The sequence below is a fragment of the Theropithecus gelada genome, chromosome 5 (genome assembly GCF_003255815.1).
Source record: "Theropithecus gelada isolate Dixy chromosome 5, Tgel_1.0, whole genome shotgun sequence".
Taxonomy (NCBI): domain Eukaryota; kingdom Metazoa; phylum Chordata; class Mammalia; order Primates; family Cercopithecidae; genus Theropithecus; species Theropithecus gelada.
Genome location: NC_037672.1, coordinates 103,899,580 through 103,914,251, shown reverse-complemented (window position 1 = coordinate 103,914,251; position 14,672 = coordinate 103,899,580).

Here is a 14,672-nt window from a genome sequence, read left to right as displayed (position 1 = left end):
CTTCACATTATATTACATTTGAGACTAAAAGTCATATTTTATAGTATGCAAAATATAAATTAGCAATCTCATTATTTTTATTCCCTGTAGACAAAACATAAAGAAAAAGTAAAAATGCAAGCACATGTAAGTGATTGTTTTATGTCTGTTGTTCAGAAAAGTACAGTTTGCTTCAAATCTGAGCCCAATCAAGAAACATGAAATAAAATAAGAACACACTATGAACCATAGCAAAGACTCAAACCTTATATTTTTAATTTTTTTCTCTCAAATTTTGCAACTGGTTTTATATGTCCACTTTACAAAAGAGAGAAACTACAAGTGAGAACACATACAGAAAAGTGTTTTTATATTTCTTCAGCATATGTTTTGTCATTAAATATTTACTTCATTAAGCTACATATCATAGACTCAAAGTAAGATCATTTGTAAAGCAAAACTTACGTGGGAACAGTGATTAAAATATAGAAAGAAACGAGTGCTTCTCGTTTCCTTTGCTTTTCTTATGTGTATTTTTCATTTCATTTCAATGCAAGTGATTTTACAGAAAATAATCACCACTCAAAGCAAACTATTCTCTTCAGAGTGGGAAAATTAATGAGTAAACAGAAATCTATATTCTCTCTGAGAAATGTTATCCCTGTGGGTTATTAAATACTTGATTTGGGCTTCTTGAATTTCTAACTAGGATTTTGTCCCTGTAAACTGTGTAAGTTTATCAAACAGCATAAAGTTACTTATTGCATGCTCTCTAGAGAAAAGAAGGAATGACCTTTCCCAATGAAGACAAGAGTGATAATGAAAATCAAATGTGAAATAATCAAACCCATGGCAATGCATTTGCTAGGGAAATATTTTGTTAAAACGTTATCTAATGAACTGTCAGGGCCATAATTTAGCACGTCACAGAATTTAGTCCTGGAAATACTTTGGGTAATAAAATATTTGAGCTTTGCACTGTGTTCCACATCTTAATGTACACCTAATTGTTCTTTTCATTCATTCAAAGCCCATTTATTGAGTGCCTACTATATTGCCAGGTGTTATACTTCTGCCTTTGAGGAGTTGAGGATTGAGCGAGAGCGTTACAGGAAAACCACAGCTGAAGCACAAATTAAAGTAGTTTGAGAGGTCTGTGCCCTGAGGAGTATGTAGGAGGCACACTTCACCTGGCTTGGAGTAAGGATGAAAAGGTGCCACAAAACTATTCCCAGCCAAGTTTACTCGAAGCATAGGTGAGTTTTAACAGTCGGAAAAGAATGTTTTCAGCTGCAAGAAGCATGGACAGATTTGAGAGCTGTTAAAGGTAAAGTAGCACTTGCAAATCAGATGCAGGGGATAAGAGAGTAGAAGACTAGATAAAGAGAAACAAATCAATCTCATTTTCCACAGATATGTTATTTATTAGCACTTAGTGTCTAAATATTAGGCAGGCCCTAAGTAGAAATATTAGGCTATTATGAGGTAGGCCCTAAGTAGAAAATCATATGAAAAACATGGTCACTGTCCTTAAAACACTTTTAGAGTGCAGGGCAGGAATGGCAAGGGAGGGCAGGAAGACTTTCTAAAAGCAAGTGTAATTAAATGCAGCATGGCATAATTCCTACAGTAAACAGTTGTAATACATGAGAAGACAGGACCAGTTCTATCTGGGTATGAAATAAGGACTAATGAGGTTGTTGGCTCCAGGTGCCATCCTCCCCTTCCCACAGCTTATAGAGATCGCAGCATTCTCCCCTCCCTGCTAAGTAAGCCCAGACTCACTTTTCAAATAATATTTCAGGCACACACAGCCAGAGTTGGTACGTACCTACATAAGATTTTTCTTATGTAGACAAATCTCATGTACTCACCAGCTTGAAAAGCTTAGTTTTTGAAGAGAAAGGAAGAGAAAGTGATGTGGAGTTAAAGGTCAGAAAACAAATGAGGAGAATCCCCGAGACTGGCTGAAATTGGTTCTCTCTCTCCTCACTGGAGGGAAGAGTAGAGGGCTAGGAAGATCTTCAAATGGAAGGGCTGACAATCTTGACCCATGCCAGTTGCCTGTACAATCTGTCCTCTAGAAGAGAATTGGTGAGGGCACCATGGTCCATGCACATCCTCGATCCCACAGCAAGGTCCAGAAAGAAATGAGAGAGTCTGATAACCAGAGAAAGAGGCCACAGGAAAGTTCCTAAGTAGGGATAAAGGAGAAAGTAAATTATAATTCTAGTTATGAATGGCAGAAGGGGCCAGTGGGACGTTATGGGGAAGGAAGCCAGCCTTCCTTGTTCCTCAATATAAAACAATCTCAGTATTGCACTGGAAAGCAAATGGAATGCTCATCAATTATATTAAAAGTAGATTGACTTATTAAAAATGCAGCAATGTTTGCCAAAAGCAGATGGAAAACAGAAATTCAAAACAAGGTGAGGTCATTTGCAAAACTCCAGCCCTACCACTAACTCCCAGCAGCTGACAGTTCTCCTACATCAATATGGTGCTGATGGGAGGTGGGTGGTTGGGAGGCCAAATGGAGGAGGGGAGAGAAAAACACAAGAAATGGTTTATAAGTTCTTTTCCTTCCGTCATTTTCCAATATGGATAAAGACATTGCTCTTTACCCTTCTATCTGATAGGCATTGGTATCAACTGCCTATTTAGAGTCTGTGAATTACTAGTTACATTACTGGTTACATCCTTGTGGGAATCAGGATTTCATTAATATACTACTCTATGTACATGTTCATTAATCTTAGACACTGCAATGTATTACAGCTAAAACCAAGCAAACTGTGGTAATTTCTGACCTGAACTTGGATGATCACTTTTTCCATAATGCTGGAATTTTAATTCTAAAGCTTGAAATAACCTTAGAAATATCTAGTCTATTGCTCTCAATCTCCCTACTGGGGAAAGTCAAATCTGGAAAAATTAGGTTTTTTATCTTAGTTTACAGAATATTTTAGTAGCTAGAATTCAGGACTTCTGGCATCTATTACAGTATACAATTGAGGAACATGAATACTTTGGATCTGAATAATTGATTCAAGAACAAGGCTTAGAATACTAGCTAATGGGTGTTCTAATAATACTTAGTTATAACATTGTTTTAGTAAGATCTATTAAGTGGTGATGTAACTAAAATAGCAAGAATGATAAGCATATCCAAACATTAATTAGGATTCATGATTTTACAAAGCTTTAAAAAAAAACCCTTGGAACTATTGCCACAATGAAAACTTACTGTACTTAAAACGGTGGAGGCAGGAGATCAAAAGCTTTCCCACCTATTTCTAGCAAAATCAGAAAAAGCTAGTCTGATTGGTAAAACATGTAAAGCAGAGATTAAATTAAAAGAAAATCAGCCCTTGTTACTTTAATCATCAATATGATGGAAATTTTTTTGACAATCACTGTCAATTTGCACATTAAGTCACTATTCAATTACCCAAATTTGAAACAGAAAGTACTGTTTTCATCTACAGAGGGATTAAAAATGAAGACATTACAAATTATGGGAATGTTGACTGTAATCAGTTATTCTCATAGCTTCTTTTTTCTTTTCTTTTTAATGAGTTCTTCAAATTAGTGCCTATAAAATATAGTTTCGAGAAAGACAGATGTGGGTGGGTCTAGAAGCAGATAGAATGATGCTTTTTCTCAAGAGAAAGAAATGCTGTACTTTTGGGAATTAGAGAAAATAGTTAAATGATTTTATATGCTAGATTCTAGAATCCTCACTGGTTTTAGGAAAAAAAGTGAGTTTATGCAAATATATAAAATTGATGGGTGTATGTAGAATTCCTAGAGGCAATGGATTAGGAATGTCACATGGGGGTTCTAGGTAACCAAGCATTAGACATTTTAAAAGAAGTTTAGTGGTTTTAGTGGCACTGTGACTTCTGCTCTGCATTGCCAGTCTTAGCATTACTCCATATCTCAGCTTCTCTTGTTTGAAAAAGGAAACTTCCAAGGCACCTCTCAGATTTTTTGGAAAGTAAATAATTGAACAGTTTTATTTTCTCAATTTCTGTGAAAATTTTTGAGATACTTCACTTTACTTTCTAACTCCAAGTTTCCATAGTTTTAAGTGTCTTGAGGTCAAGGTACTCTAAATGAGCAGTCTAGCTGATGGAGCAGGATAAAGTAGACAGAAATATTGAGCTTGTATGGAATATAACACAGTCCTCAGACCTCTACTTTTTTGTTTTTCCACTCATGCTGACAGAATTCATCTCTTCGGAATAACAATATAACACTGGCCGGGCGCGGTGGCTCACGCCTGTAATCCCAGCACTTTGGGAGGCCGAGGCGGGCGGATCACGAGGTCAGGAAATCGAGATCATCCTGGCTAACACGGTGAAACCCCGTCTCTACTAAAAATACAAAAAATTAGCCAGGCGCGGTGGCGGGCGCCTGTAGTCCCAGCTACTCGGAGGCTGAGGCAGGAGAATGGCGTGAACCCGGGAGGTGGAGCTTGCAGTGAGCCGAGATGGCGCCACCGCACTCCAGCCTGGGCAACAAAGCGAGACTCCGTCTCAAAAAACAATAAAAATAAAAATAAATAACACTGTGGTTCAGAATGTAGCCTTTTGCATCAGGCAGTATAGGATGGAAACCCTAGCTCTTACTTTCAGTTACCACTCATGTGACAGCGGATACATTGCTTTACATCTCCTGAGCTTCAGTTTAATTTATGAAACATGTGACCGAATGTTGAGTAGAATTTTTTTCTGTTATCTTTGTGTTGCTGAGGCCCAAGACTGATAAAAAAAAAAATACTATTGCCCCGCTTTCAAAAGAGAATACTAATATGCCACCAGATATTGAGATCAGAGACTTTCCCAAAGGGCCTTCAAAGTTAGATGAGAGAACGGGCCAAACTACCACAATTACTACACCAACTTTACCAACAGAAAGATATGGAACCCGCCTGATATGGTTTGACTCTGTGGCCCCACGCAAATCTCATGTCGAATTGTAATTCCCAATGTTGGAGGAGGGGTCTGGTGGGAGGTGATTGAATCCCGTGGGTGGACTTCCCACTTCCTGTTCTCATGATAGAGTTCTCACAAGATCTGGTTGTTCAAAAGCGTGTAGTGCCTGCTCCTTTCTCTCTCTGTCTCTTTCTCTCTCTGTCTCTCTCTCTGTCCTGCCAGCCATGTGAAGATGTGCTTGCTTCTGCTTCAACTTCTGCTATAATTGTTTCCTAAGGCCTTCCCTGAAGCAACAGATGGTATAGCCCACTGAACTGTGAGGTGATTAAAACTTTATTTTTAATAGATTACCCAGTCTCAGGTAGTTCTTTATAGCAGTGCGAGAATGAATTAATACACTGCCCAATCATCATTGGTGAACACAATGGTTAGAAATACAATATTCAGTATCACACAGTTAAGAACATCAGATCTCTCAAAACTCTGATTATGTATAGATAATAATACCTACCTAACATAATCCTCAAATGTAAGTCATACATTGCATCTTGTTACCCTCCTGCTTAAAACCATAAAGTGGGGCTTTATATTTGACTTAGAATCTAAATCTGGACTTCCTCCAACAGTCTATGACATGCTCACTGCCTCTTCCTCCAACCTCATTCTGTTCTATGTACTTCATAACAAAGTATGCTCCAAACACCATGGCTTTTATGGTTCTTTCAAACACCCTCAGGTTATCTATTTTCTGGGGCCTTTGTACATTCTGCTTCTATTGCATGGGGTGTCTTTCTCTATTGCAAGATAAACTCCCTTCTTCGTTCAGGATTTCTCAGATTAAATGTTACCACTTTGAGAAGGCCTTCTCTGACCATCAAACGTTGAACATGTCTTGAACCCTCCATTTATTCTTTAACTCAGCCATTTATTCATTTCTTCTATAATTACCTGAATTTGTTGTTATATTATTTATTTTTGCTTTTAACTTTTTTCTATGTCTTTCCATGAGAGAAGAAACTATGTCTGTGTTGTTTATGTTCCAAGTGTCTGTATTGTGCCAGACATAGAATATGTGCTCAATAAATGTCATAATTATTTTCTTGGCTTCACTTTTATGAATATAACTGCTAACCCATAGCTCTAAATCTTCTTTTCTCTAAGGTACACTAGAGCTCTATGTCTCTAACCACCTCCTGAATATTCATACCTGGATATCCCATATTCAATTTAAAATAATATGAAACAAAACTACACTGATGTCCAGTCTCACACCACTTACAGACTATAAGCACTTTCAGAGGTGCTATTGTAATAAAGCTTTTATTTCCTGTATGTTAAATGTTGCTCTGTGTACAGAAGAGGTGTATTAGTTATCTATTGCCACAATGATGCTGTATAACAAAACCCAGAAAACCACAGTGGCATGCAATATTAAACATTTATTGCTCATGCACCTATGGTGGTCAGCTAAGAAGCTCTGATGCTTTTGAGCAGGTTTGCTTATGCATCTGCAGATTGTCTGGCTGTCAGCTGAGCCAGGCTATCCTAGCTTGAGGCAACGAAGAGACTACACTTCATCACGATCTTCTCATGGCAATGACGGAAGCATGAGAGAGTAGCCTACTTTCTCTCTGTGGATTTGCTTATCCTGGACATTTCATATGAATGGAATCCTACAATATGTGGCCCTTTGTGACTAGATTATTTCACTTAGCATAATGTTTTCAAGGTTCATCCATGTTGTAGCATGTATCAATATTTCATGAGCTTTTATTGCTAAATAGTATTCCATTGTATAAATACACCACATTTTATTATTAATCCATTAATTAGTTGATGGGCATTTGGAATCCTTCTACTTTTTGGCTACCATATATAATGTTTCCATAAGCATTAATGTATAAGTTTTTGTGTAGACATATTTTTTTTCTCTTGAATATACATTTAGGAGTGGGATTTCTAAATCATATGGTAACCCTAAGTTTATTTGACATTTTAAATTTATTTGTATGGATACATAATAGTTGTATCCATAAGATATTTATGGATACATGTGATATTATGATACAGGCATGTGATATGTAATGATCAAATCAGAGTAATTGGGATATCCATCACCTCAAGCATTTATTGTTTCTTTGTGTTAAGAACCGTTCCAATTCCACACTTTTAGTTATTTTAAAATATACAGTATATTATTGTTAACTGTAGTCACCCCGTGTGTAACCAAACATTAGATCTTATTCTATCTAACTGTATTTTTGTACTTGTTAACCAACCCCTTTGTATCCCTACTCTCCCATACTTTTCCAAGCCTCTGGTGACCATCATTCTACTCTGTATTTCTATAAGTTCATTTTTTTTTTAGCTCCCACATATGAGTGAGAACATGCAATATTTATTTTTCTATGCCTGGCTTATTTTATTTAACATAATGTCCTCCAGTTCCATCCATGTTGTTACAAATGACAGGATTTCATTCTTTTTATGGATGAATAATATTCCATTATTTATATTACCATATTTTAAAAATCATTTATCCATTGACGGACACTTAGTTTGATTCCATATCTTAACTATTGTGAATAGTGCTGCAATAAACATGGGAATGCAGATGTCTCCTTGGTATACTTATTTTCTTTCTTTAAGATATATTTACAGCACTAGGATTGCTGGATCATATGGTAGTTCTAGTTTTAGTTTTTTGAGGAACCTTTTCAAAAAACTAAAAGTACAGCCACTGTGGTTGTACTAATTTATATTACCATTAACAGTATATGAGGGTTCCCCTTTCTCCACATTATTTTTTTTTTATTCTTTAAGTTCTAGGGTACATGTGCACAATGTGCAGTGTTGTTACATATGTATACATGTGCCATGTTGGTGTGCTGCACCCGTTAACTCGTCATTTACATTAGGTATATCTCCTAATGCTATCCCTCCTCCCTCCCCCCACCCCACAACAGGCCCCAGTGTGTGATGTTCCCCTTCCTGTGTCCAAGTGTTCTCATTGTTCAGTTCCCACCTATAAGTGAGAACATGCGGTGTTTGGTTTTCTGTTCTTGTGATAGTTTGCTGAGAATGATGGTTTCCAGCTGCATCCATGTCCCTACAAAGGACACAAACTCATCCTTTTTTATGGCTGTGTAGTATTCCATAGTGTATATGTGCCACATTTTCTTAATCCAGTCTATCATTGATGAACATTGGGTTGGTTCCAAGTCTTTGCTATTGTGAATAATGCCACAATAAACATACGTGTGCATGTGTCTTTATAGCAGCACGACTTATAATCCTTTGGGTATATACCCAGCAATGGAATGGCTGGGTCAAATGGTATTTCTAGTTCTAGATCCTTGAGGAATTGCCACACTGTCTTCCACAATGGTTGAACTAATTTACAGTCCTACCAACAGTAAAAGTGTTCCTATTTCTCCACATCCTCTCCAGCACCTGTTGTTTCCTGACTTTTTAATGATTGCCATTCTAACTGGTGTGAGATGGTATCTCATTGTGGTTTTGATTTGCATTTCTCTGGTGGTCAGTGATGACGACCATTTTTTCATGTCTGTTGGCTGTATGAATGTCTTCTTTTGAGAAATGTCTGTTAATATCCTTTGCCCACCTTTTGATGGGGTTGTTTCATTCTTATAAATTTGTTTGAGTTCTTTGTAGGTTCTGGATATTAGCCCTTTGTCAGATGAGTAGATTGCAAAAATTTTCTCCCATTATGTAGGTTGCTGTTCACTCTGATGGTAGTTTCTTTTGCTGTGCAGAAGCTCTTTAGTTTAATTAGATCCCATTTGTCAATTTTGACTTTCGTTGCCATTGCTTTTGGTGTTTTAGTCATGAAGTCCTTACCCATGCCTATATCCTAAATGTTATTACCTAGGTTTTCTTCTAGGGTTTTTATGGTTTTAGGTCTAACATTTAAGTCTCTAATCCATCTTGAATTAATTTTTGTATAAGGTGTAACGAAGGGATCCAGTTTCAGCTTTCTACATATGGCTAGCCAGTTTTCCCAGCACCATTTATTAAATAGGGAATCTTTTCCCCATTTCTTGTTTTTGTCAGGTTTGTCCAAGATCAGATGGTTGTAGATGTGTGGTATTATTTCTGAGGGCTTCTATTCTGTTCCATTGGTCTATATCTCTGTTTTGGTACCAGTACCATGCTGTTTTGGTTACTGTAAACTTGTGGTATAGTTTGAAGTCAGGTTGTGTGATGCCTCCAGCTTTGTTCTTTTGGCTTAGGATTGTCTTGGCAATGCAGGCTCTTTTTTGGTTCCAAATGAACTTTAAAGTAGTTTTTTCCAATTCTGTGAAGAAAGTCATTGGTAGCTTGATAGGGATGGCATTGAATCTATAAATTACCTTGGGCAGTATGGCCATTTTCACGATATTGATTCTTCCTATCCATGAGCATGGTATGTTCTTCCATTTGTTTGTGTCCTCTTTTATTTTGTTGAGCAGTGGTTTGTAGTTCTCCTTGAAGAGGTCCTTCACATCCCATTAAGTTGGATTCCTAGGCATTTTATTCTCTTTGAAGCAACTGTGAATGGGAGTTCACTCATAATTTGGCTCTCTGTTTGTCTGTTATTGGTGTATAGGAATGCTCGTGATTTTTGCACATTGATTTTGTATCCTGAGACTTTGCTGAAGTTGCTTATCAGCTTAAGGAGATTTGGGCTGAGATGATGGGGTTTTCTAAATATACAATCATGTCATACGCAAACAGGGACAATTTGACTTCCTCTTTTCCTAATTGAATACCCTTTATTTCTTTCTCCTGCCCGATTGCCCTGGCCAGAACTTCCAACACTATGTTGAATAGGAGTGGTGAGAGAGGGCATCCCTGTCATGTGCCAGTTTTCAAAGGGAATGCTTCCAGTTTTTGCCCATTCAATATGATATTGGCTGTAGGTTTGTCATAAATAGCTCTTATTATTTTGAGGTACATTCCATCAATACCGAATTTATTGAGAATTTTTAGCACTAAGGGCTGTTGAATTTTGTCAAGGTCTTTTCTGCATGTATTGACATAATCATGTGTTTTTTGTCTTTTGTTCTGTTTATATGCCGGATTACATTTTTTGATTTGCATATGTTGAAACAGCCTTGCATCCCAGGGATGAAGCCCACTTGATCATGGTGGATAAGCTTTTTGATGGGCTGCTGGATTCAATTTTCCAGTATTTTCTTGAGGATTTTTGCATCGATGTTCATCAGGGATATTGGTCTAAAATTCTCTTTTTTTGTTGTGTCTCTGCCAGGCTTTGGTATCAGGATGATGTTGGCCTCATAAAATGAGTTAGGGAGGATTCCACATTTTGCCAACATTCACTCTACTCCTGATATAAGCCAGGGAGTAGTGGAGGGTTTAATCACTACTGCAGCCTGACTCTCTGCCATGTCTGATAGCTGACCTTTCAGACACAATGTATCTTCATTTTCAACATACAATATCCAGTTGTCCCAATACCATTTGTTGAAAAGACTATTCTTTCCCTTGTCTTATTGTCTTGGCAACCTGTAGAAAATCATTTTTACCTAAATATAAGAATTTATTTCTAGACTCTCAGTTCTATCACATATTTTTATATGACTAATGTTATGCCATAAATATTTTTTGAGTCTTAAAAGACAAATGGATATTTGCCAGGCAGAAAAGGGTTCAGGTAAGGTGTGAGTGGGAGACAGAGGGCATTCTAGATGGAGACAGTGGTATGAGTAGAGATGTGAAGGGGGACATGATGACCACGTTGGAGAAGAACAGGAATTGGGGTTTAGCTAGAGCATTGACAGCTATGACACACACAGTAGGTGGTGGAGAGAGAGGGCAAAGTCTACAACTAAGGAGTTTGACTATTACTGTACAGAAACATGAGCTTGTGAAGACTTTTACACATGATTATATTTGACTCTGGAAAAGTCTCTCTAGCAGCAGTGTGAAGAATGAATTGGAGGACCATAAGGAAGGCAGAAAGGCCATTTCAGAAATTAACTCCTCATGTTCAAGCAAACAATCGAAAGAACATAAAGTAAGGCAGTAGCAATGGGGCCAGAGAAGAGGGATAGATGCATGTGACAGATGTTTACAGGGAAAAATCAGTAACGATTTCTTCACCAGTTGGATGAATTATGTCTAGGGAAAGGGAATAATTATTCATGACTTCTACTGAAGAGGGTTACTCACCAAGCTAGAGAAAACAGGAGAAAGAATAGGTTTGAGCAAACACAATAATTTCAATTTGGGATACCTTGGATATTCCCAAGTACTTTCTGTGTGTCAAGCACTACAGAAAACTGTTTTATATACAGTATTTTATTTAATTTATATGCATTATGCCACTAGTCCTGCAAGGTTTCATTGAATCTCTTTTACAGAAGAGGAAACTAAGTCTGAGGAAAGATACAAAATTTAACCATTCCATATTGGTAGTTTGCAGTAGTTTTAAAATATCTCTATATATTTAAAGTAACTATCATGATTGTATCTCATTACAGAAGGTTATTATAGGAGAAATACACTATGTGTAAACTCAAAACAGAAAAACTAACCCATTCTTTGTATTCCTGTCAGTTGGAGTTACTTTAATTTGTATCACTGTCAGTGAATACATACACAAATAAATAGATTGGAATGCGATGCAGATTGAAAATCTGTCTTATTGAAAAGATGAATTTAAATCCAACTGATGTATATTAAACATCTGCTACAGTGAGACACTTTATAGAACATACTTGTATAAATTACTTGTCTTAGCCCTTAAAACAACTGTCTAAAGTATGTTATTTCTTGTTTCGTAAAGAAGTAGCCTACACTAGGATAACTTCTTGATTTTTAACCCAGTTCTTTCTACTTATTTTGTTTCTAAATATTATACCTTTGCACAGAGGTACACATTCAATAATCACTTGTTTGAGTGAGTATGACTTTTCTTATAGGTGATAATAAATAAAAGAAACAGCAGTTGGGGCTTTTCATTTTATAACAATGATCTTGAACCATGATGTATCCAAATTCTGACACTTTGGGTAATTCCTGCATTATAAAACACACGTGAGATTTAAAGAAATACACCAATAAATCCTGAACATTTTTGATTGCATTATAATTATTGTATCAAACCTTCGAATTCTGAAAAGCAAGTAATGTACCCAACACGCAGTAGTCATTTAATAACGTTTTAAATTTACTAATTAATTGTCTTTGGGCCTGACTTAAATAAGCTATAGATCTTCCTTAATATCTACAAAGCTGGCATAAATTTTAATAAGTACATTTTTATAATGTTTTACTTTTGTAAATCAAGTTGTTTTAAAAAACAGTTTGCTTGCTTGCTTGTTTTGAGACGGAGTCTCGCCCTGTTGCCTAGGTAGGAATGCAATAGCGCCATCTTGGCTCGCCACCCAGGTTCAAACGATCCTCCTGCCTCAGCTTCCTGAGTAGCGGAGATTACAGGCCCCTGCCACCACGCCCAGCTAATTTTTGTATTTTTAGGAGAGACAGCGTTTCACCATGTTGGCCAGGCTTGTCTCAAACTCCTGACCTCGTGATCCGCCCGCCTCGGCCTCCCAAAGTGCTGATTACAGGTGTGAGCTACTGCACCCCGCCACAAAATAACGTTTATCTTAAATAATAGTGACATTTATTTCATTTATCTTTAATACGCATAAGGAACAAGCAAAGGAGAAAATGCATACTTTTATGTATACTTTTATACTATGTTGTAAATATATATTATGTAAAGATATCTCTTATTGTCACGTGAAGTTGTGATGTCATCTGTGTATTTATTTAGCATGACATCTCTAAATGTTATTCTTTATCCTATTGTTATATTGTAAATTTGTGCATACCACAGAATTTAGAAATTGATAGCTGGCTTAGCCCTTAAAATATTGGCCAAGTGTGGTGGCTCACGCCTGTAATCCCAGCACTTTGGGAAGCTGAGGTGGGTGGATTGCCTGAGGTCAGGAGTTCAACATCAGTCTGGCCAACATAGTGAAATTCCATCTCTACTAAAAATACAAAATGAACTAGCCTGGCATGGTGGCATTTGCCTGTAATCCCAGCTACTGGGGAGGCCGAGGCAGGGAAATTGCTTGAATCAGGGAGGTGAAGGTTGCAGTGGGCCGAGATCATGCCACTGCACTCCAGCCTGGACAACAAAGCGAGACTCCATCTCAAAATATATATATATATATATCTCCCAAGACTGAAAATAAAATTAATATCATACAAAGGTGATATCATACAAAGGACCAACTTGGGCCATAAAGCTATTTTGCCACTTATGAATGCAATCGATTTCTTGTCATTTCCTTTGCCAAGTTAAGCTTACTATTAGGCTAAGTACAAATGATTTTTATTCCATTTTGTAGTATCCTATATACCTTCACAAACTGGCCAGAAGACCAAATTCAACTGTTCTACCACATCTGAGCTTATAACAATATGTTTCAGATGATTGTCTCCAAATACTGTGGGGCCTCCAGTTTGTTTTTTAGCCCAGCAATTTTATAGCAATATTGTAAAGCAATGACTTCAATTTTATATAATCACGCTTGGCACAGATAGTGGCTCTTATCCAGACCTCTTTTAGGAATTATGTAAATATCATATGTCTCTTTTTCAAAATTTACCACCACAGTGTTAGATTACTGACCTCATCCTTAATAGACCACACAACGTACGGACCTTAGCATTTGTCTTTCTTGTGCTTAGCTCATGTGATGAACACCTGACAACCATCCTTAAAACTTACCACCCACTCTCTCCTGCTCTGCCTCTGCCTTTTAAATCATGCTTGTTAATTTCTTTGGAGACTTGGCTGAGAAGCAGGATGTGATGTACTATGTGGAGCCATCATCACAGAGGTACAATACCAGGTCAGTGTAGGATTTTAATGATGTAGTTATTCCTAATAGTTTGGAGGTATGACCAGAATTAAGTAGAACATAAGCAAAAGACTTTTGGAATGCAAATAACATTTTGTCCTTCCATGTGTCTCTATTTTATAGTATAATGAATAAGCATATGGTATCCAGATTGAAGTGGATCTGGGTTAGAATCCTATCCTAACCCAGAGCTGTGAGCTGTGTGACTTGGGGAGGATCTTTATCCTGAGCCTCAGTTTCCTCATCTGGAAAATGATTATAATTGTGTCTACAACACAAACTCGTTATAAGGATTACATCAAAAAAATTACATAAAGCACTTAGCATACGCCTGCCTCAAAAAGCAATCAGCCGGGTGCAGTGGCTCATGCCTGTAATCCAGCACTTTGGGAGGCTGAGGTGGGAGGATCACCTGAGGTCAGGAGTTCGAGATCAGCCTGGCCAACGTAGCAAAATCCTGTCTCTACTAAAAATACAAAAACTAGCCGTACATGGTGCCCCATGCCTGTAATCCGAGCTGCTTGGGAGGCTGAGGCAAGAAAATCACTTGAACCCAGAAGGCGAAGGTTGCAGTGAGTGGAGATCATGCCACTGAACTCCAGGCTGGGCAACAGAGTGAGACTCCATCTCAAAAAAAGAATAAGTAATTGCTCTATGAAGTATAGTTGTTATTATTATTAATACTATTATTGCTATTATTGTCTGGTTTTTTTTTTTTTTTTTGAAATCTATATGATGAATATAACCAAATCAATAGGATTGGGCACAAAACAAAAGCAAAGTATGTTACTGCTAAACCTTAACTTTGGGCAACTTTAGCTTTTCTTTTAGAAAATCCATCGTTTCTTGA